The sequence below is a fragment of the Sceloporus undulatus genome, chromosome 7, assembly GCF_019175285.1.
Source record: "Sceloporus undulatus isolate JIND9_A2432 ecotype Alabama chromosome 7, SceUnd_v1.1, whole genome shotgun sequence".
NCBI lineage: Eukaryota > Metazoa > Chordata > Lepidosauria > Squamata > Phrynosomatidae > Sceloporus > Sceloporus undulatus.
In genome coordinates, this window is record NC_056528.1 from 22,416,068 (window position 1) to 22,440,118 (window position 24,051).

Here is a 24,051-nt window from a genome sequence, read left to right on the forward strand (position 1 = left end):
GAGCAAAATGAGTGTGAAGTTATACTCCATCTCCTCTATGCAGTATCTCAACTTCACATAGTGTCTAGGTCGAGGGAAGTAATAGTGCCACTCTATTCTGCTCAATATAAGAAACAGATTTGCAGTACTAAGTATAATAGATTGTGAACCAGAAGAGCTTTGGTCTGAAACCAGGGACATAAAAGGTTAAGAGGTGATATGATATGAAAAGAAAAATGGAAAGAAAAGAAAGGTGATCCTTTTGCTTCTAGGCTATTACAACTCTCTGTGCCTTCAGGAAAGGAGCCTTGGCATCTCATGTGACTTACATGTCCTTCCCTTCGACCTCTTGCAAGTAAATATGTCTATTGCCATGTAAGCACACATACTCATGACTCACCCTTGGCAAGAGCCTGTAGAAGCGAGAGTAATGATAGCAAAAATGGATTAACCACTTACCTGTTGTTGCTGCTATTGTTGCCGTTGTTATGTTCCTTCAAATTAACTCCTACTTATGGCAGCTCTCCCCTAAGTTTTCCTTGGACAGATTTACACAGTGTAGGTTTGCCACAGAGGCCTTCCTTTGAGGCCGGCAGAGTGTGGGGTTTCTGTGGCAGAGCAGAACGCCAAGCCCTGTTTCCCCAAAGTCCTAGTTCAGTGCTCAGATCACTCTCCCCCAATGCCACAGTCTGACTGCTTTTTGAGCTTTGACCGGGTGTTTTGCTACGTTCTGCACCATTTTGTGTGTGCCAGAAGCCTTCTTGCTTAATCCTGTGCCTAAGAGGGAGCAAGGATGCCATTTGCTGGCTTCAGTGGGCTCCGGTTTTTTAAAATTGGGAAACCAAATTTGTTTTCATATCTGTGTTTGCAGAAAGCAATGGCTTACATACTCTACAATTAGAGAAGGACTAGCCTGCAGTGGACTAGAAGGGATAGGTGGAAATTTCATTTCATTTTCTTTTAGATGAGAATTTAGCAAAATTCACAGATTTCTTTGTATTTTGGATTGGTGGGAAGTGGGGGGAAAGAAACCCTGAGATTTCAAAAACGTGAAGGTGGAAAAAACAAAACAGGTGGCTGCTCTTCCAATACTCCTTTTGGCAGCATTTGCTTGACTCTTTGTCCGCTAGAGGGAAGCCTCTTCTTACTTTCCTTTTCTGAGATGCTTTCTTTCTCTAGTTTTGCCTTCTAAAGGGAATAAAGTTTCCCCGCAGATGTATAGGTTCTGCACCATGACTGGTCGGCCAGAAAATAAAATTGTATAGCATAGTTCTCTCTGCTTTGGTCAGGCCTCACCTAGAATGCTGTGTCCAGTTCTAGGCATCGCAAAAAGGATGTTGAGAAACCGGAGCATGTCTAGAGGAGGGTGACCAAAATGGTGACGGGCCTGGAAACCATTCCCTATGAGGAACGACTTAAGGAACTGGGGATGTTTAGCCTGGAGAAGAGAAGGTTTAGAGGTGATATGATAGCCCTGTTTAAATATTTGAAGGAATGTCATATTGAGGAGGGAGCAAACTTCTTTTCTGCTGAATGGCATAATTTGACTGTGTATTCTTGCATGGCAGATTGGTGTTGGACTGAATGGCCCTTGGGGTCACTTCCAACCCTATGATTCTCTCTCTCTCTCTCCAACCTCCTTCCCCCAAACACACACACCTTGAACCAACCTGCTTTCATTTATTTGATGCACCCCATCCAATGGATCTGATTGAAACTCATTTGAAACTCGTTTACATTGTGCGGTGTGGACATGAATTGGCAACCCATGCAAATGTTGGTAAACGCATGTCAAGAGAAGGGCTTGGAAACATTGGTTTACAACTTCCAGTGGATGTTTGTTTGATTGGTTGGTTGGTTGGTTTTTAAAATTAGAATTAAAAAAAGCAACTTCTTCAAGCTCTTGTGAAGGAGTGCTTTCTATAATGTCCTGAACGCTACTGATGGGTTTCGGATGGTTCTCCAGAAGCACTTTCCTTCTATGCGTTATAGATGGGACTGAGTCAACTATGCCAAGAGGGACATTGTCATCAAGGCCCTGTGACTCAGATCAGGCATCACTCCAGTCTGCTGCATATTTGTTCTTAAACATATCTGCAACAATGCTAGTTTGAAATATATCCAGTGTTTGGGCTATCATGGTCAGCGTTTGGTCATACTTTGGGCTGAGATTAGGGCCTATGTTTATCTTAAACTGGCTCTGTCCAGAACAAAAAGTAAGTGGCTTTTAAAATTTAGACTCTGGAAGAGAACTGCTTGGGATACTAGAGGCCATCAGTCCAACTCCCTGTCATGCAGGAATCCACAACTAAAACACTCCCCAAAGATGTCCATCTAACCTCTTTTTAAAGACCCTCAAAGGAGGAAAGTCCACTACCTTGCAGTCTGTTCCCACTATAATACTATGAAAAAACTCTTGTGGTTTTTATACTCTATGTTAGTAGCTTTAAAGTACAGACTTTTAAAAGTACCTGTGATTAAAAATAATTATTGTAGTTCCTTAGAAAAGGAAAAAAACCAAAGAGACAATCTTTTTAAAAATGCAAGTCTAACAGTAACCATCTATAACTTGGACTTTAACTGTAACTAGTTAAAAATTTTAAGCAGCCTCCCAATGCTTTGGTTACTGAAGAGTGAAACATTGGGCCTGGCCACCTCTGCGCATTCCTTGCCTAAGAAAACCCTATAAAATTCATGGGATCACCATACGTTGACAGGCAATTTGAAGGCATATACATGCACAACAGAAATGTAATTTTCAAGATGATGGAAGTACTACTCTCACTATATTCTATGCTGTTCAGGCTTCTTCTGGAGCCTTGTGTTCAGTTCTGGGCACCTCGTTTTAAGAAGGATATAGACAAGTTGGATCAGGTTTGGAGAAAGGCAATAAAGCAGTATAGAGAACGAAACATATGAGGAGCTGGCCATGTTCAAACTGAGGGATGTCATGATCATGCTCATGATCACCAGAGAGAGGCCAGGCCTGTTCTCTGCTGCCCCAGAGGACAGGACCATGTTTTCGGTTACAGGAGGGTAGATTTTGATTTACCATTAGAAGGAACTTCTTAACAGTGAGAGTGGTTCACCATTGGAACCAATTGCCTAGAGAGGTGGTGGGGTCTCCTACTCTGGAGAGCTTCAGAAAGAAGCTGGACAGCTCCTTGTTGGGGATGGTCTAGCTGGAGAGCCTGCATTGAATGTGGGGTTGGATTCAATGGGTCATGGGGCCCTTCCAGCTCTAGGATTCTATGGGCCTGAACAGACAGGCCAAAATAAAGCTGCTTTGAGACACTTTGGAGGTATGCTGTTTAAATGCATGTGTCCTAAGAGGCTGGTAGCCACACCAAAGCCATGCTCCAGTCCTAAGGACTGGAGCACAGCTTTGATACAACCTCCGGCCTCTTAGGATGCATGTATCATTTAAACAGCATACTTCCAAAGTGACCCAAAGCAGCTTTATTTCAGCCTGTGTGTTCAGACCCTATGAGATTCTTAACTATTAAAAAGTAGTCTTCTCCAAATTGGTGAGTTATGTTGCTGTTCTATCCAAGTGACAGCAATTATTTCTAACTTTGCATGTATATCATTTATAAATTAGCACCTGAAAATGACATGCAAATGTGAACCTTCTTTGCTCTTCTTCTCTGGTGGCGCTTTTCTTTTGAGGTGCCATGGAGGATTTGGAAAGGGAATTGAAAAGACATTGAGGTCAGTGGGCGTAAGAAGGTCAGAGCCATTCGCTTGTTGCCACTGGAACACAATTCACTAGAAAGAGGCAGATTACATGAAAGTGGTATCTGGATCCCTTATATAAAAGGTGGCAATGTGAGTTGGTGAGATGAATTGGGTTCCTTGAAGCTACAAAGCAAGAGCCTTTCAGGACCAGTGGCTAGCTGGTTGGCTCAGGCCAGATGTAACCTGATTTTTTTCCTCCTCAATGTGTCCTGAATACAGTGAGGTGAAGTGTGGCAGCAGCCATCACCATATATAACAAGATTCTCCAAAAAGATTTTTCATCTTCTTTTTTAACCTGAATAGACTAGAAAGCTGGGCCAGAGCTAACAGAATGAACTTCAACAGAGAGAAATGTAAGGTACTGCACTTAGGGCGAAAAAATGAAATGCACAGATATAGGATGGGAGACACCTGGCTTAAGGAGACAACATGTGAAAGGGATCTAGGAGTCCAAGTAGACCACAAGTTGAACATGAGTCAACAGTGTGATGCGGCAGCTAACAAGGCCAATGCGATTTTAGGCTGCATCAATAGAAGTATCGTATCTAGATCCAGGGAAGTAATAGTGCCACTATATTCTGCTCTGGTCAGGCCCCACCTGGAATATTGTGTCCAGTTCTGGGCGCCACAATTCAAAAAGGACATTGAGAAACTGGAGCCATGTGTCCAAAGGAGGGCGACTAAAATGGTGAAAGGTCTGGAAACCTTGCCCTATGAGGAACGACTCAGGGAGCTGGGGATGTTTAGCCTGGAGAAAAGAAGGTTAAGAGGTGATATGATAGCCCTATTTAAATATTTGAAGGGATGTCATATTGAGGAGGGAGCAAACTTGTTTTCTGCTGCTCCAGAGACTAGGACCCGGAGCAATGGATGCAAGCTGCAGGAAAAGAGATTCCACCTCAACATTAGGAGGAATTTCCTGACAGTAAGGGCTGTTCGACAGTGGAACACACTTCCTAGGAGTGTAGTGGAGTCTCCCTCCTTGGAGGTCTTCAAACAGAGGCTGGATGGCCATCTGTCGACAATGCTTTGATCTGGATTTCCTGCATGGCAGGGGGTTGGACTGGATGGCCCTTGCGGTCTCTTCCAACTCTATGATTCTATGATTCTATGATTCTATGATTAAGAATTGAGCTGATATTAAGTAGATAAAGTTCTGGAGTTGGCGGAAATTGGATATTTAATTTAGCTTAAATTATTTTGTGCACACTGGTCTGGAGCTGGGGATGTTTAGCCTGGAGAAGAGATGGTTACGGGTGATATGATAGCCCTGTTTAAATACTTGAAGGGATGTCATGTTGAGGAGGGAGCAAGCTTATTTTCTGATGATCCAGAGACTAGAACACAGAACAATGGATGCAACCTACAGAAAAAGAGATTCCACCTCAACATCAGGAAGAATTTCCTGACAGTAAGATCTGTTTGACAGTGGGACACACTCCTTCCTTGGAGTGTAATGGAGTCTCCTTCCTTGGAGGTCTTTAAGCAGAGGCTGGATGGACATCTGTTGGGGATGCTTTGATTGAGAGTTCCTGCATGGCAGAGGGTTGGACTTGATAGTCCTTGTGGCCTCTTCCAACTCTATGATTCTATGAACTTAAAATAGAGCATTTCTTTTATTTTTGGGACAAGATGAACACAAGACTCGAGAAATTAGAAGCAGAGAGAGATTAAAACTGACAGAATCCTTAGTTTAGACCAAAGGTGGGCAAGATGAAGCCCAAGAGCCATATTTGACCCCTAACAATGCTTTGTGGCCCTCAGCACCTGCAAAATCCCTGCGTAGTCTTTTTCGGACCAAAAAAGAGAGTGAGTTGCAGTTCCTGGGTGCCTTTTTAAAATAGGTTTCAAGATCTCTCTTTATTGTTTAGTATCAAAAACTGTCCACATTTGAAAATCAGAACTTTACCTTTTGGTTTTATTTTGCAGTAGTCTATGTGGCCTCCCTAGAGTCCTGGGACATTAGTGTGGCCTCCATTGCTGCCACAGTTGCCCACCCTGGTTAAGACCTTCAAGTGTGTCCTCCATCACATGCAGCCTGGCCTTTAACTCCATCTTAAAAGAATAACAGAATAATCCCTCCTGGAAATATCCTGGTGCACCCTTGCGGAGCAAACAGGTGGGGTCACTTTCTAAAAAGTGGCATTGTGATCAGCAACTCTTGCCAACAGCAGCCATTTCATTCTAACAGGTAGCTTCCCGATAAGGTGTGACAAAGCTGTGGCAGCTGTCAAGAACAGGTACATATGGCACAGAGTGGGGAGAGAGGATAGGACTGGATGGGATGGGATGGGATGGGACAGTCCCTGGGAAAGAGGGACAGTTGGAGCGTATGAATCAAAAGGATAAAATAGTTATTATCAGCTTAGCCTCCGCCATGAAAAGCACAGTCCCAGATTGCTCTCCTAGTTAGTTAGCATTTAGATAGGATGGAACAGGCGCTGTACAATAGACATCAAAGGCAGACTCTTGGGCTCAGCAAGAGGGATTAATTTCTTTAACCAACATGCCTGCCTTCGCCCCTTCTCATTACCCTGTCTTGTCATCCTCAATGTTAGATTTGATTGAAGATTATACCATTTAGGCCTTTCCCTCTGTTTGCCACTGAAAAGCGGAGAGCGGGGGAGAGAGCCCCACGTCGGACCCTATTGAAAGTGTACATTCTTTGGCTCGGCCCCTGTCAATACCCGGCCAGCCGAAGCTCCTAATTCTGCTTCATTTAAACTTCATCAACTTTTCCAATCAAGTGGAAAGATCTTGAAATAGGCTCCATAAGCAGAAAGCCAAAAGCTTACCTTTTGTCAGATAATTTATTCCGTTTTTTCCTCCCTCCTTCCCCCGCACGTTCTTTTCTCTCGTTCTTCTCTTCCTCCCCCCGTCCGTGGCAACGACACCCCTTTTCTTTCTAATTCTTCTCCTTTTCGCTCCCTTTCCCTGATGCTGAAAATGAGATTACAGTATTTAAATGACTATGATAATCAATCCGGGGACCTTGAGCCAAGATTGAGGTTAATTTTTCTTAGCAGAACAAAGAAGCGTGATGCCCCTGGGAGATTGGAAGTGCAATCTGTGTTTGTGTAGACCCCCCTTTTCCCCATGCAGCCCCCTCCGCAACCACACACACACTGAAAAGGCACCATTAGAAACCCTTTTCTTGTTACTAACTAGGAGGAGGTTGTTGCTGAGAGTTTTCCTTTTTTCCAGTGGGGTGGACAAGGTGGGCCCTGGGAGAGAAGAAATGCAATTTGGAGCTGATAAACAGCTAACAGCCTTCAATCAAGAATTTTAATGGGGAAAGAAGTCACTTATTTGGTGGCGCGATCGGTGGCATAACGAAACAGCTCTCTCTTTCTCTCACTGTAGTTGTACTTGAACACACCTTTGAATCTCTCCTCGCCCTGACAGTAATATTGTGACTAAGGATCATTTTGAGCAACAAAGCAAAGGGTGCTGCACTCCTGAAAACTTTGGAGGAGTGGGGAAATGAGCATCCAGCTCCGGCTATGCGCACAAGCGATGCAAGGTTTTTAATGCAAAATATCTAGGATGAGCAAATGCAGGCAAGGTAGAGAGTCAGAAATACTTTGTTTGTTGATGCTGGCAATGCGCTATGCGCATTCCTACCACTGGCTGGGCTGAAACGGAAGAACAAACCCTTGAGAGGCTCACCTTTGGACATTATCAGACAAACTGAAAGTATAATCCAATGGCAATCTGAACACAATCATGGGGTTTAACGTTATTGCGTGATAGACTACCACACACAATTTTGGGCAATGGGAAGTCAGTCTGAATGCAATCCTGGGGTTTCACGTTATTGCATGAGAGGTGATCACACACAATTTTGGGCAATGGCAAGCTATTTTCGGGCAATGGGAAGCAAGTTCAAAAGCAATTCGAATTCACATAAATTTGCTGAACTAGCGAATTCACATAAATGTGTTCTGTCCCAACTTTCTTTTCATTCGAAATTAAGAGAAATTCCTCCCATGTGATCAAGTCCATAGTATGTCTGCATGAACATTAGTTCTTGTCAAGGTGGTCACTGACACATGGTTTTTTTTAAAGAAGGGAACAAAAGAGGATAAAGAAGTTCATAATGTGTAACAGTGTTCATTAATATGCAAATTTAGAAATAGCCACTTTAAAATTATTTAAAATTACTACTGCTTTCTGTCATTTCTTCAGAGTATTTTACAACTCAGTTTTGACAGACAATGTTCAAGACGGATAACTTTCAAAAAGTCACTTTCTAAGTTCTGAAAAATACAGCACATTTTGTTATAGCAGGGGAAACCGTTGCTAATGTTGGCCGGTGGGTTTGGATGTTAGTCTGGACATTAAAAGAGCTATGCAAGGTGCTTAATCTTTTTGGGGCTGGGGTTCAGGACCCTGAGTGAAGATCATTGGGAGTTGTAGTGCACTGTACTATAATCCCCCCCATTTTAAACCAAACAAGGGGGCTCTGCAACCACATTAAACAGTGGACTCACTGCTCCTAGAAACTTCTAGGAAGGACAACTGACTTGCCTGGAGGTCTTGTTGACTGCAATAAAGGCATTGATTGATTGATTGATTGATTGACAACTGACCTCTTCTGTCAGAAAAAGGCTGGTCTTGGAAGGCTTTGGACCCCACAAAAACAGCTGTGGGCATAGCCCTTTGCCCAGCCTGGCACTACCGCATGATCCTGCTCCAGCCTGTCTCCTGGAAGGCAATGTAGATTTCCTTTGCCTCTGTCTCAGCTGCCTTGTTAAATCTGTTTTAAGCTCCGCTACCTGGTGTTATCTTTTATTTCTGTCAGGAGAGGGGAATCTGTCATGTTTTGTACACAACATTCATTCACCAAAGTGAGGGCTTGTTGTTCTTTTTCTTCCTGTCTTTCCCTCCCCCTTTCTCTGTAGCAATTTTGAGTAGAAAATGAAACCATCTTTCAAAAGAATGAGCAGCATCAGTTTTGGACAGACTTATTATGATAGGAAAGATTGCAAAAGGGACCGATGGAGGGGGGTTTGGAGGCTGGAAAGAAAGATGGCCTCCTCAGGTCTACTTAGAAAGCAGCAAGGTTGCAAAGCATGCAAATTCCAACTCGGGGTCATCACTTTGTTTGCGGTTACAGACGCCCTGAAAGGAGATCAGGTCATCACAGGGGTCCCTATGCCCAGTGACAGAGGCATTCAGAGGAGAAGTTGGACACAACCTACCAGACTCCTCTCTTTTGCACTTTGGCCCTGAGCCTAGGCTTAGCATATTTTGAGAAGCAGCAGAAAAAGAGGACATATTTACCAAAGGACAACTTCAAACCAATGATCACTATGGCAGCTCTTGCTTTCAATCCCCTCTGGGCCATTGTGAGAAAAGACACCAATCCTGAGTTAGCTAGGCACCACCTTGGCAATGGTGGCAGGGCATCTTTCAGCCCTGACCCATCTGGAAACTAGTGAGCCACTTGGCAAGCAATAGGTGACTGAGACTGGCTGCTTTGGAGGCTTCCGTCTCCCTCCTTTAACCTGGCATGGCTCTTTTCCTACCCTGTTCTACTATCTGATCACCCACTTCCTCCCATCCAGAAAATCAAAACATTTAAAAAAGACATCTGAGCAGAAATTGTAGCTCTGAAAAAGAGGGCATGTCCTGGAAAAGAAGGACATATGGTAATCCTACCCCATGGAAAAGAAGGATATGGTAATACTTCCACATCTGAAGGGAAACAGTGAGCAGTTAATAGGGGTTTCCCATTTATCAAGTGTTACTTTGCCCTTACGTGTGTCACCATTATGCACAAGGATCTTGTAGCACCTTTGAGACTAAAGAAAGAACTCAAAGAAAGAAGTTGTTAGCATGAGGTTTTGAGCACTTGAGCCTAATTCCTCAGATGCATGTTTGGAGTGGAGAATCCAGAGACAGACCTATATAAGCCATTTGTGTGTGAGAAGGTCAATTCAAAGCCAAAACCTTGTGGGTTTTGATGAGGTGACAAGTTCAGTTTTAATGATGGTTGTTGGGGGACAAAAGCAGGAGGAGGAAGCCTGTTGCACAAAGCCACGGAGAGTAGATAACTACTGTATACGATTGAGTACTGGAATGTAGTGTGGGAAACACATTAAGTTAAGGAAGCATTGTTTTCACATGGCTATGTCTTTGACGTGTTTCACCATGTTAACCAACACAGAACAGGATATATTTGCATCTTTGAGACTAATTGAAAGAAAGAAATTGGCAGCATGAGCTTTCGTAGACTTAAGTCTATGAATGCTCATGCTGCCAACTTCTTTCTTTCAGTTAGTCTCAGAGGTTCTACAAGATCTCTCTACATACTGATTCTACAGACTAACATGACTATATCTTTGAATTCTTTCAGGACCCATTGAATCCATAGGATCTAGCTACATGTTGACTCACCAACCAACAGTTTATTCAATAGATTTGCTCTAGTAATTAATTACTTGCAGAATCACTGATACTGTTAAGCAAGGTGAGGTGGGCTGGGGATGGGCAGCAGTTGTGTGCCAGTGGGTTTGGATGCCTTAGATGCAGTTAAGTAGTGGCCCCTGGTGCTCTGGATCCACTTTATCTACTAAAGAGTTACCCAACATGCTGAACCCAATACTTGGAAAACCCCAGCAATTTGGAGATTTCCTTTAATGCCATCAAAAACCCAGAGTGGCTCCACTGCCCCACTGACATGGGAGCCAGGAGTGATGGACTTTTCCACATGAATGCCAGTGCTGAAGAAAGAGTCGGCAGCTGATCCGGTTGGGGTTCTATACATGGCATTGGAAGGGGCACCATCTTGTTCTCTGTCTCAAAATTAAAAAACCTCAGAAAATTCAGTTTCGGAAATGGCGCAGCAGAAGGCACAAAAAGAGGCAAATAACATTGCAATAAATCTTGATTTAGGCTTTTGCTTCTAATATTTCTTGATTCTCAAGCAGCTAAAAATAGAAACTATTTTATAACTGTACTTTCTTTCTGCTTCAAGTGCCACGAAATGCAGTAGGCATGCCCGAGTTCAAGGCTGTCAGGAAACAAACATACATATGCAAAATCAGGCATGTCTTGGAAACATGAAATTCCTAAATCATATTTTCTTCAGACACTATTAGGTTGTATGTGAATATTCATGTGGCTTGTGGAACTCTACTATTTCCCCGTTTGGAAAGCTAGCTGCAACAACCAAACAGGTTCTTTTGACAAGAAGTCAAGACATAACCTGTTGTGTGTCTTAGAAAGGCTGCTTGATATGGCTTCAAAGGGCATTTCTATAATGTCAGGGAACTAGGCTGGGCCAAGAATGCTCTACTTGAAATTCATATATTTTAGACACAGCTGCCATGAAACAGTGGATCACTTGTATGCTTGTAGCAAAGAGTGAGGAGCACTGAGCATTGTAGGCCAGCAACATCTGGAGGGCCACACAATTCCAACCCCCAATTTACACAAATCATCCTTGCACCTTCTAGATATGACAGATTTATTTTTGCTATTTAAAAATAGGGTTATTTCAAACTTATCTGGTTCAGTCGCATGTCTTATATGCAGGCTACAAGTGCCTAATTTATCAGGTTCACTCTGACTTAATGCAAGCTGTAAGCTATTTGACCAGTATGAGATTTGCTAGACCTTGCAGTTTGCCTTATTGAACTCTTGTCGCTCTAAAAAAATATTCATATTAAGAATGCCAGAAAGAGTAACTTCCTTAACGTAACTTAAGAGTGCCTTATGTACTGTATTTTTATATTGTTGGCATTGTATGGTATTGCATTGTTTTTTCCTGTGCATTGTTTTGCTTTGTATTCTGAGACTCTGTTGTAAGCCGCCTTGATCATATGGAAAGGCGGGGTATAAATAAAACTAATAATAATAATAATAATAATAATAATAATAATAATAAAATATTTTAGGCGAGCTATCCTCATTTGGAGTCCTGCTCCACAGAAATGGATGGAAATCCCATGATTTGACAGAGCGCAAGCTGTCTTTATTTATTTGATGTGCCCCCAAAGGGCAAGACAAGATTGGCAGCGTACAAAAAATGGCTGCTTTAGTCCAACCACGTTTTCATGGCTTCTCTCTCCAGGCAAGATGTTGTTTCTGAGTAGTGTCACACCCGGTGGGTTTGTATGGGTTTTACACACATGGCCATAAATCAAAATGGTGTCGATTGTGAGGATGGCCAGTATTCCCTTGATGGCAAGATGTGTGTAGAGAGTTGTAGGAAGCTGGGCCTTCGTTTTGGATGAGCATTTGTACATTGTTGTTCCCTCAGTCTTTGTGTGCATAGAAGGGGGGCGAGATGTGTTCTCCTACCTGACGTCTTCTCACTTAGAACCAATATTGACTTGCCACGGGGAAATTAAAACTCCATTAAGAGCGTGTGCAGTGGCTGCCTCGCCATTACAGAGGCCGGGTTCACAATTAATTGGGTTTGTCAGATATCACTTAACAGTCCGGGAAGGCAGAGAGAAAAGAGAGACAAGGCTACCCTCGGCAATCATGTCTGAAAATTATGCCATCTAAATAAGCTAATGAGGTGATAACGGTGATTATTAGCGGAGTCAGAAAATATGGTTGGCATCGCCTTAAAAAAACAAACAGAAGAAGAGTTAATAGCCAAGTTGGCTTAGCATCGTCATAAAGCAAACCAGCATATGGCTACATTAAAAAGGGTGTTGGTGTTATAACAGATTAATTATATTTTATGTAAACAGCTGCTTCTCTTAATGGCAACTTCCCTTTTATGGCATCATTGTTTATTGTGCTGCACTACTCAACTCTCTTCGTCTGGGTTTAAGGAGCCATTTCAAAGTTTTAAGGTTGCTTTTTTAAATTAAAAGCCAAAGTTAGCCGGTCAACCAATCTGAAGTTTACTAATGGATTCGCTGCATTGTCCTGCAAAGTCAATATCTGTGTTTATGCCAAGTTTCTGGATGTTTGTCTTCCTGGAAAACATTTAGTACAGACATAATAAATAACTAGGGTGAACATTTTTGGGTAACGCAACAAAAGGTTGCTGGGTGGAGTGCTCCCTAAGTGCTCAGGACTCCAGCAATTCCAGTCCTTTACAGAAAAATGTAAGGTACTGCCCTTGGGACGGAAAAATGAAATCCACAGATATAGGATGGGGGACACCTGGCTAAATGAAAATACGTGTGAAAGGGATCTGGGAGTCCAAGTAGACCACAAATTGAACATGAGTCAACAGTGCGATGTGGCAGCTAAAAAGGCCAATGCGATTCTAGGCTGCATCAATAAAAGTATAGTGTCTAGATCAAGGGAAGTAATAGTGCCACTATATTCTGCTCTGGTCAGGTCCCACCTGGAATATTATGTCCAGTTCTGGGCACCACAACTCAAAAGGGACATTGAGAAACTGGAGCGTGTCCAAAGGAGGGTGACTAAAATGGTGAAGGGTCTGGAAACCATGCCCTATGAGGAACAACTTAGGGAGCTGGGTATGTTTAGCCTGGAGAAGAGAAGGTTAAGAGGGGATGTGATAGCCCTGTTTAAATATTTGAAGGGGTGTCATATTGAGGAGGGAGCAAGCTTGTTTTCTGCTGCTCCAGAGAACAGAACCCGGAACAATGCATGCAAGCTAAAGGAAAAGAGAATACAGCTCAACATTAGGAAGAACAATAAGGGCTGTTTGACAGTGGAACACACTCCTTCCTTGGAGTGTCATGGAGTCTCCTTCCTTAGAGGTCTTTAAACAGAGTCTGGATGACTATCTGTCGGTGATGCTTTGATTGAGAGTTCCTGCATGGCAGAATGGGGTTGGACTGGATTGCGCTTGGGGTCTCTTCCAACTCTATGATTCTTTCTTCCTGCCGATCCACCCATCAAATATTTGTTACTACCCCTGAGAGTACCTCAGTCCATTGTGTGACCCTTTACATGAATAGAACTGGATCCAATAGCTTCAAAGGACAGGAAGGGAAACTCTGACAAAATATTAGAAAGCACTTCCTGCCCGTCAGAGGTGTTTGGCCGTGCCATAGATTCCCTCAGGAGAGGATGGTGGAGCCTTCCTCATTTGAGCCTTTGAACTGATGTTGGATGGCCATCAGTCAGGAATGCTTTTGTAATTGATTCCTGCATTAGGAGAGGGTTGATGGCTCTTAGAGGTACCTTGAGTCAAAGTGGTGTTGTGGGTTGAGCGTTGGACCATGAACTAGATAATATTTCAGAAGCTGCATGCCATGTTTCCTTCTTGATATTTAGTTCTATCTAAGTTCCATTTAACTGTATGTAAAGGTACGTGAGATTTCACTGAAAGAAACTTTTAAAGATTACCTTTCTTTTCAGCAGTGAGTGGTACTGTTTGCCTATTAAATATAAGTATGCACACACTCACATGCGCGCACACAATACAGTTAGATTTTGTGCCTTCCATAATACAGTACATTTGGGGTCTTCTCTAAGACACTTCAAGAGACTTTCTGTTATATTTTCCATTAAAATTTCCATTAAAAACACCCATAAAATAGATTTACACATAGACAAGGCAAAAAAGCGCCCTTATCACTTAAATGCTGCAAAACTCTTTATTGTGAACAGTAAACCCTTTATTGGGCATCACTTAGCATTGTGTTATTATAGTCACCCAGGTAAACTCAGTAAATCGCTCTTTCCTTTTTCCATAATGCAAAAATGTGCCACTCATATCAATTGTCTCAGATTCTTAATTCTGCTTACTCTGTGATGAAGAATCTCTGTTAGCTTTGCAGGACCATATTCTGTGTCTTTACTAGACAAATGAGTTCCCCCAAAGTCAGGTAACTCACTCTTTAAGGCAATGTATGGCTCAGTTCTTAATCTAACAGATTTTAACTGATCGTAATTGAGGTCTAATCTGCACTGGAGAAATAATGCAGTCTGACACTGCTTTAAGTGCTATGGCTCAATGCTATCATGCTGGGATGGGGAAGAATCTGAAGTCTACTTAGACTCAAGGCTCAAGTCTATAAAAGCGACTAGATTCCTTTTTTCAGTTAGTCTCAAAGGCGCTACAAGATCCCTTTGCATACAGAGAATCCTTCAGTAACTTTATAATGGCACAGCTTGTGAGATTTTGGTCCAATGTAAGCTTACTTAAGTGTAGCTTGGTGCCAGCATGATATAATGGTTTGAGTGTTGGACTATGAGACTAGTGTTCAGTTCCCAGCTCAGCCATGCACACCTCCTGGAAGGCCTTGGGCAAGTCACACTCTCTCAGCCTCAGAGGAAGGCAATGGCAAGCTGTCTCTGCAGAAATGTTGCCAAGAAAACTAATGATAGGGGTTAGGATCAGCATTAACTGGACACACAACACACAACACAGCATGGTGTACAACCTACTGGGTGACTTGGTAAAGTCACACATTCACAGCCTCAGAGGAAGGCCATGGCATGGCAAGAGGTGGTGTGACCCCTTCCACTCCACAATCTCCTGCACAACGGTTGTGCACAAGGGCATGACAGACTGTTTTACAACCTGTTTGCACAACAGTTTCCATGGTTTAAAATGGATTTGATCTTGATGCCCTTTTATGTGAGCTGTGAAAATTCACCAGTATTAGTGATGAATGCACAAATATTCCTAGAGCTAGTCAAAGGTCTGTGCTCACTAAGCTTCATGGTCGAGGAGACATTTGACCCAGTCCAAAACTAACATCTCCTTCACAGAGTTATTGTTACATCTGAAAGGGGCACAATCGAATGCATATCACAACATTTCCACAGGCCTCCATTCTCCAAATGTAAGAGCACAAAGAACAGGCCTTGGTCCTCATCCTAAAACCCTGGATGGTGCTGTGGTCTCTTTTGTAACATCTGGCCCTTGTGTTTAATCCTGTTCCCCTCTGCCTCCCCTCCTTTCCATGCACTCCAAAGGGCAGCAGCAGTGCCACGAACTGGGAGCAACATCCCCACACCTGTCCTCTTTTGTTTGCATTGTCTCTTGCCTGCAATTTCTGGGTGATTCACAGCTAATAAACAGCCCCGTCTTGTACTTTTCAAGAAAACTACCAAGGCGCAGTATTTCAGGGAAATAGCAACGCTACATTAACAAGCTGTCAGTTGGCCTGCAATTTCCCTGCACCCAGCGTGGCCAAGAGGTACCTTGTCACTTGCGGATCAGTGCCATTTCCCGTGAAATATCCGCATCCCTGCGTAAATAATGAGTGCTTCTACACAGAAATCTCACCCCCTGTGTGCACACATACACCGATACACACATACTTCCCCTCTTGATCCAAGGGGGCTGTTTTGCAGACACTATTTATTAGCTGCTATTTGCTACAAATCTGCCATGTCAACCTGTTTTGCCCCCTGTTTGGAATTACAGTTGTGGAAGTAACTTTGTCCCAGCATTCACCTGTCAGCAGGTCCCTTGAACCTCTGACCTCCCCACTTCAAAAATTTGCTTCTGTACCAAGCCACCATCCAGTGCCATCTTGTCTTGGAAAGGGCAAAGTCCCCAAAGAAAACCCTCTTTACCTCCACAATGGATTTAAACATAGGCCCCATACAGACAGTCCAAAATAAAGCTGCTTGGGATCACTTTGGAGGTATACTGTTGCAATTATGTATGTGTCCTAAGAGTCCGGAAGCTGTGTCAAAGCTGTGCTCTAGTCCTTAGGACTGGATCTTGGCTTTGGCACGGCTTCCGGACTCTTAGGACGCATGCATCATTGAAACAGCATGCCTCCAAAGTGACCCGAAGCAGCTTTATTTTGGCCTGTCTGTATGGGGCCCCAGTTATCATGTCACACCTTAATCTTCTCTTCTCCAGACAAAAGATATCCAGCTCCAAAAGCTGTTCTTCACAGAGTTTTATGGTTTCCAGACTTTTCACCATTTGGTCGCTCTCCTCTAGACAGCTTGTTAACATCCTTTTTGAATTGTGGTGCCCAGAATTGGACACAGCATTCCAGGTGAGGCTTGACCAAAGCAGAATAGAGTGGTACTATTACTTCCCTTGATCTAGACACTGTACTTCTATTGAATTGCATTGGGGTTTTTTAGCTGCTGTTGACATCAGACTGTTGAGTCATGTTCAACGTGGTCTTTTAGGACTCCTAGATCCCTTTCACATGTTCTATTATCAAGCCAGATATCCCCCATCCTGTATATATGCATTTCATCTTTTTTCTTCCTACGTGTAGTACTTTGCATTTCTCCTTGTTGAAATTCATTTTGTTAGTTTTGGCTCAGCTTTCTAATCTGATAAGGCCATTTTGACTTCTGATCCTGTCCTTTGGGGTATTAGCAATCCCTTCTAATTTGCTGTCATCTGCAAATTTGATAAGCATGCCATCTATTCTTTCCTCCAAGTCATAGATAAATACCATAATAGCCCTGGGCCCAGGACAGAACCCAGGATGAAGCGAGCCACTGCTGAGGATTTGGTCAATCAACCAACTACTGATTTAGCTCACAGTTGCATTGTCTAGCCCACATGTTACTTGCTTTTTTGCAAGGATATCATTGGAGACCTTGTCAAAGGCCTTACTAAAATCAACATATGTTACATCTACAGCATTCCTTTCATCGACCAAGCTTTTGTGTGTGTCTATAACTTTTGTAGATATATTTGCAAGGCTGGCCTGGAGCACCTCCTTCACCAGAAGAGATGTCAAAGTGCTTGATTCTAACTTTTTTTAAGAAAGAAAAATGGTTTAAGTGAGTTATGACAGGTTTATAAAATGGTACATGTTTTATGCAGAGAGTATGTACAGAAAGATTAGATGTGGTGGAAGTACATAAAGAATTTTCTTTCCTTCTTCCTCGCCAATAATTTTAGAACTCAGAGCCATCTGATGGAATTGGTTTGTGGGGGGTTCAGAAAAGATCTTTTATTTAATTTTAGTACTCATAAAATGCTTCATATAGCAACATTTCTCAGAGGCTTGCAGTTGAGAGCCAGTGTGATGTAGTGTTTTAAGTGCTGAACTAGGACTGTGGGAGATTAGGATTTTAATCCCCACTGGGGGAATACATTTCCAATTTATGGCAACCCTAAGGTGATGCTATCACAGGGTTTTCTTGACAAGATTTGTTTGGAGGACATTCGCCGTTGCCTTCGTCTGAGGCTCAGAGAGGAGGATTTGCCCAATGGAGTTCCATGGCCAAGCAGGGATTCAAACCCTGGTCTCCTGAATCCTATTCCAATGCTCTAGTCACACCAGCTCTCAGGATGTATGTATATGCTTCACAAAATGGACAATTTACTCATGGGACTTACTGTTACACATAAAGTCCACTGGCTTTTAAGGGACTAAGGGAGAAAACATGTATCAGCTACTATGGGATTTAAACACTCAATGGAACCTTTGTGTTAAGTGGTTGCATATGTTTGTATAGCAGGCATCAGCAATGGGACCAGGCTTCCTGGACACTGTAAGACGAAGAATCTCTGGTTCCATCTCTTTGTCTCTTGATTTTTGCTTTAAATTTGGAGGCCTGGTCTCTTGGTCTGAGAAATTATAAGGATGGAATGCTACTTTTGTTTTCTGGACCAGGATAATCATTTTATGGACTGTTCCCAGGTTCACAAGCCTTCATTGCAGAATCCTGAACTCAATCCACTTACAATTTCATTTGTGACTTCTAAAAGGGGGAAAAAACCTCCCATGTTTGCTAACAACCCTTCTGTAACATCAGGGGCAGGTATATTGCCTTTAGTAATTTATCCCCAACTCCTTTGGAATGGCATCCCTCAGTGGCTCAGAGAAAGCGGAGCAGTTGTTTTAATAGATTTGGGGTTTTATTGGTTTGTGTGTTTGCAGCAGGGCATAATAACCATAAATTATAAAACTAATAAGTATATGGCAAACAACCCTTTCCAGTTCCTTTCCTCAACTTCAGAAAGTGGGAGATAATTTATGAATATATTCTTGCAAATTTAGGAGTGTAATAAATTACCCTGTTTGTTTTTCCCATCCAATTTGAGGCAGTGCATCTGTGTTTTGCAAGCAATAAACCCTCTTTCAGGATGCATTCCTCAACTAAGCCATGAACAGCAGAGGTAGACTCCACATAACCACAGAAAGAGACCCCGTAAAGTAGGGGAATCGGGTGTCTGGTTCGCTCAAAGGACAGCGTGATTAAGCTCAGCATACCTTAATGGCAGATTAAACTCAGCATACCTTAAAAAAGAAGCCCATGGTGATTCTCGAATGGGAGTCCTCCTCCTTGAAGTTGCTGGAAGAAGGAGGTTTGTCCTATGCACTTTCTTCCATCTCTGGCAGGAAAAAGGAACTGCAGGGAAACAAGAGGGGGACCAGCCAGGAAACCGCCAGAGAGGGACAGGGTCTTTTCCAGCCCCACTCAAAGGTTCCAGCTGTTCACTCACCAAGAGGATGGTGGTGGTGGGATCCTCGCTCTTCTACTGTGAGGAACACTTCATCCAGCTTGACCGTAGGGATGCAGTGGGATGACAGTGCTCATTGTGAGCATTTCCACAGCCACACCTCCAGCCAAGCAGTGAAGCCTCCAAAGTCAATGGGCCACCTTTGAGCTCTCATGGAAGCTTTCACAGAATCCCATTGTCCTAGACATGGAAGGGACCTCATGGACCACTGAGCCAGACCTCCTGCTCAGTGGAGGATCTTCAGTTACAGTAGTGATGGCGAACCTATGGCATGCGTGCCAGAGGTGGCACTCAGAGTCTTCTCTGTGGGCACACATGCTGTCACCCTAGCACAAAGTTTGCCAGAGTTTCTTACTAGAAAGCCAGAAGGACGTGGCACTTTGCAATAAATAAGTGGGGTCTGGGTTGCAATTTGGGCACTCGGTCTGTAAAATGTTCACCATCACTGAGCTACAGCATCCCCAGCACGGAGCTGTCCAGCATCCTTTTTAAGACCTCCAGAGAAGGAGACCCACCACCTTTATGGAGGCAATTGGTTCCATTGCCAAACCACCCTCACTTTCAATACGTTCCTTCTAATGTTCAGTCAAAACCTACCCTCCTGTAACTTAAAACCATCAAAGCTGGTCCTACCCTCTGGGGCAGCAGAGAACAAAGTGCTATCCTACTTGTTAAGCCTGCTGGGACAATTCTTCACACCATAATAATAATAAAATTTATATATATCCTGCCTCTCCAATTGGATCGAGGTGGCTTACAACATTAAAACAGCATTAAAATACATAATAATAATTAATATCATAAACCCCTACAACCGAAAGACCCACCCACCCTCAAAGTTAAAATGACACTTCAAGACAAATACCAATAACTAAAATCAAGCAGATGGGCAGTTGGTGGAGCAGTCACGTTGATCTGGGAATGGCTGCCGGAAGAGATCTGTCTTGACCGCCTTTTTAAAACATCCAAGGTTGGGAATATTCCAGATCTCCTCCGACAGGTCATTCCATAGTGTAGGGGCAACAGAAGCAAAGGTTCTTTGAGAGACCGTAGTAAGCCTAGTTTTTATTGGCTGCAACAATAACCCAAGGATCTAAGCATGTGGGGTGGATTATATGGGAAGCTCCTTTAAAGTTTGGACAGAGTTGGATACCAAGCAGCTACCACACCTTCCCAGTAGAATTTGGAAAAGGCTGGCAGGTCATCAGTCTGTGTCCAGTCCAGTTATTTCCAGCCCCAGTTATGTGTTTAGTTAATAGATCTTTATCAACCATTCAAACCATTCATCACTCCCTGCTTCTGCCACCTAAAACCCCAATGCTTCTGATATTCTGCAACTAATTGGGTATCCTCTTTGACTCTGCTGTGATGAGCAATTCCTTCACTCCTGTTCTCTGCTTTCTGTTTGCTGTTCTTGTGTGCCTTCAAGTTGTTTCCGACTTCTGGTGACCCTAAGGAGAACCTATCATGGAGATTTCTTGGTAGGTTTATTCAGAGGGGGTTTGCCATTGCCATTCCCTGAAACTGAGAAAGTGTGACTTGCCCAGGGTCACTCAGTGGGTTTACATGGCCAATCTGATAATTATTAATCTATAGAAGGCCTTGCCCCTATATCCCATAACTGTTATTTTTACTCTGGAAGGACATGGAGTGTGGGATATAGAAAGCTTTTCAGAAGCCTAAGTAAATGCAATTCAATGGACAAGCCCCATCCATGGGCCATTTAATGTTCTCACAGCATTCCAAGCAATTGATCTGGTAGTAGCTTCACTCATGCTGGCTCCTCCTCGGCAAGGTCTGTTCTTCTGGGAGAGTTACTTTTTCAGATTGTAATTCCCAGTATCCTTCAACCTGCATGATTGCTAACTGTGCAGCCTGAAAGAGTCTGGGCCATCCCTGCTCAGCCATGGAAACACTGGCCAAAGTTCTTGAATGTCCTTATGTCAGATGGGAACAACTGAGATTATAAATAAATATTGGAGAAAGTGAGACTGAAACTGGTCCTGATCCTTTCCTCCATCCCAGGCAGAGCTAAACAAAAGCACTTCACATATCTTAGCTCTGTAATCCCCAGAGTACAGCCCTGTAAAGTGACACTAAATCTATCCTGCTGTTGTAGATGGGGAGTCTGAACATAAGGGACAGAAACATACTAAAGATCAGCCAGAGAGTCCGTGGCTGTGCTCACGTGGGAACTGTAGTCCAAAGACTCTTTCACTCTTATTTGCAGCTGTGCTGGTGTTTGAGCTGGGGACTTGCTGGCTCACATTTTGGTATCAGAACCATCCCTACCACAGAATTATGTAGTTTCCACCCCAGAACAGAATGGCACCTAGCTGACTGCTGACCGGGCGTCAAATCCAGCTTCCAAATCTCTGGCCTGTCACGTCCATGCCTGCTTCAGCTAATCCTTTGGCTAAGGCCGCCTTCTATACCAGAACACAATTATTCTGTGAAGCCAGGCTCTTAACAGAATTATGTTAGCACAGTGCAGTGTATTAAAGGTAAAATACGCCATAATTTATCAGGAGAGAAGGAGGAACTGGGGGGTAGGGTGGGCAAGGAGGAGGTATTTCGGCTGCTTACCCGCCATAAGTGAAGATAGAGTTTGCCAACCATATGCAAATCTCCTGCCTTTTTTAAAGTGAACCATAGATTGTGGTTTATTGTTCTGACATTTAATGACTGGGAAAACAGTAAATTAAGCCACAGGGGGAATCCCTGGTGTTTTTTGTTGTTGTTGTTTTGCAAAGTGGATGGCTATCCTTGCAAAAAGAGAGCTTTCTGCATTCATTTTCCTCTGAATCTCTCCCCCTGTTTTTGACTCCTGGTTATTAAATCCCACCAAACAAAAGGTGTTCCAACATCCCCCTCATCCCACCTTTACAGATGGAAGGGCTTGGCATGTGAGGTCTGTGTCTCTTGTAAAACAATCTTACACTAAAATTCCAAAAGCTTTGGATAACAAGGAAGTTGTTAATTGAGATTTAAATATAAGAGCGGTGGCCCAGTCCTCAAAAGTTCAGGGAGGCAATTCCAAGAGTATGGAGCAGTGAATGAAAAAGGATGAAGCTGAGCCAAGGAAGAGAAACCCTTTGGTTGAGTGAAAAGTCTAGAGTTCCTGGAATGCAGATCTTGGAAAGGCTGGTAAAGAGAAATAAGGGGTGAAAGACAGTAAAAAGTTAAAACAAGAAGTTTGCACTGAATACTCAAAGGATATGAGTAACCAATGAAGAAATATCAAAATGGGATGCACGATCAAAACAATGGGCCAGAAAGATAATCTTAGCAGCCGAATGTTGAATAGAAACTAGAGGACTGAGGTGAGAAAATAGAAGACCAGTCAAAAGAAGATGACAGTGGTCAAGGTGGGAAATGACCAAGGCATGAAGTTAGCCAAGACTACATGCTTCGTTCATGGGATAAATGGGAATATTATTAACAGCGATGGAGAATGTGTGTTGTAAAGAAAGTTTTGGAATTAAAATAAGTAGTTTTGTCTTTGCCATGTTAAGATTTAGGCAATGACGAAGAATCCTTGCTGAGACAGCTGAAAGACATGAAAGTGTTTGATGTCAGAAGAGAGTGAAGAAATGCAATTGATATACATGATATTGAATACCATATGAACTGATAAGATAACCCAAAGATAGTCTATTGAGAGAAAATAACAATGGTCCCAGAACAGATCCTTGTGGAAGCCCAACTGAAAGGGGGAAAGAAGAAGATATCTGACTTCCAGCAACCACATTAATTGACTGGCCTGAGAAATAAGATGCATGCTAGACTGTGTGTGGGTTGGTTGGGCATGTTTGGACTTGGGACTGGTTGTTGCTCAGCATCTGTCTTGTCAGCTGGATTACTCAGAGTTCTAGAACACTCTCTCATATTTCCCATCAGTCCATGTTGCAAAAACAAACCTTGCACGCACACAAAAAATCCAAAGCTGGTTGCACAGGCTTAGAGCATGAGCTGCTGGTGGTAGTGAATAGCAATGATGATAATGATAATGATGATGTAAATATAGAACATCACAAAAGGCTTCACTGTAGGCACAACTGTGCATGTAATTTCCCCACCTTTAACAAAATGCGGACTCCATTTTCCCCAGCCTGCACATCCATGTGTACGCAGAGGCACACACAGAGGCGCATGCGCGCACACACACACACACACACACTCTGCCCCTCTTCATGTTCTCGCCGTAATTGCCTTGTTATGGTCGATGGCCGGAGCGTGCCTCACCTGCTCCTCAGAGGAGCCCAAGGGAGCCGTTGTGTCTTAGCTAAACCAATGGCTCCTGCCACAACCCCTGCTGCCATTCCCCCTTTGCCAGCCTGTGTGGAATAAATCCTCCACTTCTGTTTGCTGAATGGACATAAAGACATGGTTGGAAATTTGGATTTATGGCTTCCCTCCAGTGGAAAGGGGGGGGGGGGGGGTCACTGCTTTTTGCTGGCTGGGGGAAGGGGAGAGAGAGAGGGAGAATGAAACCAGCCCAAGAGAACAGGAGGCTGCAGAGGGCAGGGAACTGCAAGACTCAGTGAAAACCTTTGAAGGAACAGTAAAGTCTTCCTCTGAGACGCATGTGCAAGGACTGTCCTCAGTCCAAGAGATAAAAAGACCTGAAGTGATGATGGGGCACATTGGCTCCCCACCTCTTTGCATTCCATATGTGTCAATATGGAAATCCTTTCATCCATTGAAGAAAGGTGGTTCCACCTTTTCGCTATGCTGCAGACAACACCACGGAGATGGCAGTAAATATTTGCCTGGTCTACAGTGTTTTATCCCAGAGCCCCCTCAGGGACCGCAAAAGGAGGGAAGGGACCATGAGCTGCAGCATCAAAGTGCAAAGAACAAGGGAGGAAACCTCAAGAGAGGCATGAGTGGAGCATGCTGCATAGGACTCCTATGATAGGAGCACCACAACAGGAGCCTCCAGAAAGAGGGGAACCAAGCAAATTCATCAAACTCATGCT

General features: G+C 43.3%; 1 protein-coding gene and 1 long non-coding RNA gene across 3 annotated transcripts in view; one reads left to right on the plus strand and one right to left on the minus strand.

The window, feature by feature from the left end:
* Window positions 1-24,051, minus strand: part of LOC121936368 — a 58,902-nt gene that overhangs the window by 11,266 nt on the left and 23,585 nt on the right. The window contains exons 3-4 of the long non-coding RNA XR_006104960.1: window positions 18,846-18,957; window positions 6,513-6,657 (exon numbers count right to left, since the gene is read on the minus strand). This is a non-coding gene — a long non-coding RNA (uncharacterized LOC121936368). The remainder of the gene's footprint in view (window positions 1-6,512; window positions 6,658-18,845; window positions 18,958-24,051) is intronic.
* The window catches only part of CFAP77 (cilia and flagella associated protein 77), a 78,807-nt gene that overhangs the window by 2,336 nt on the left and 52,420 nt on the right, over window positions 1-24,051 (plus strand). The gene's annotated exons all lie outside the window — the stretch shown is intronic.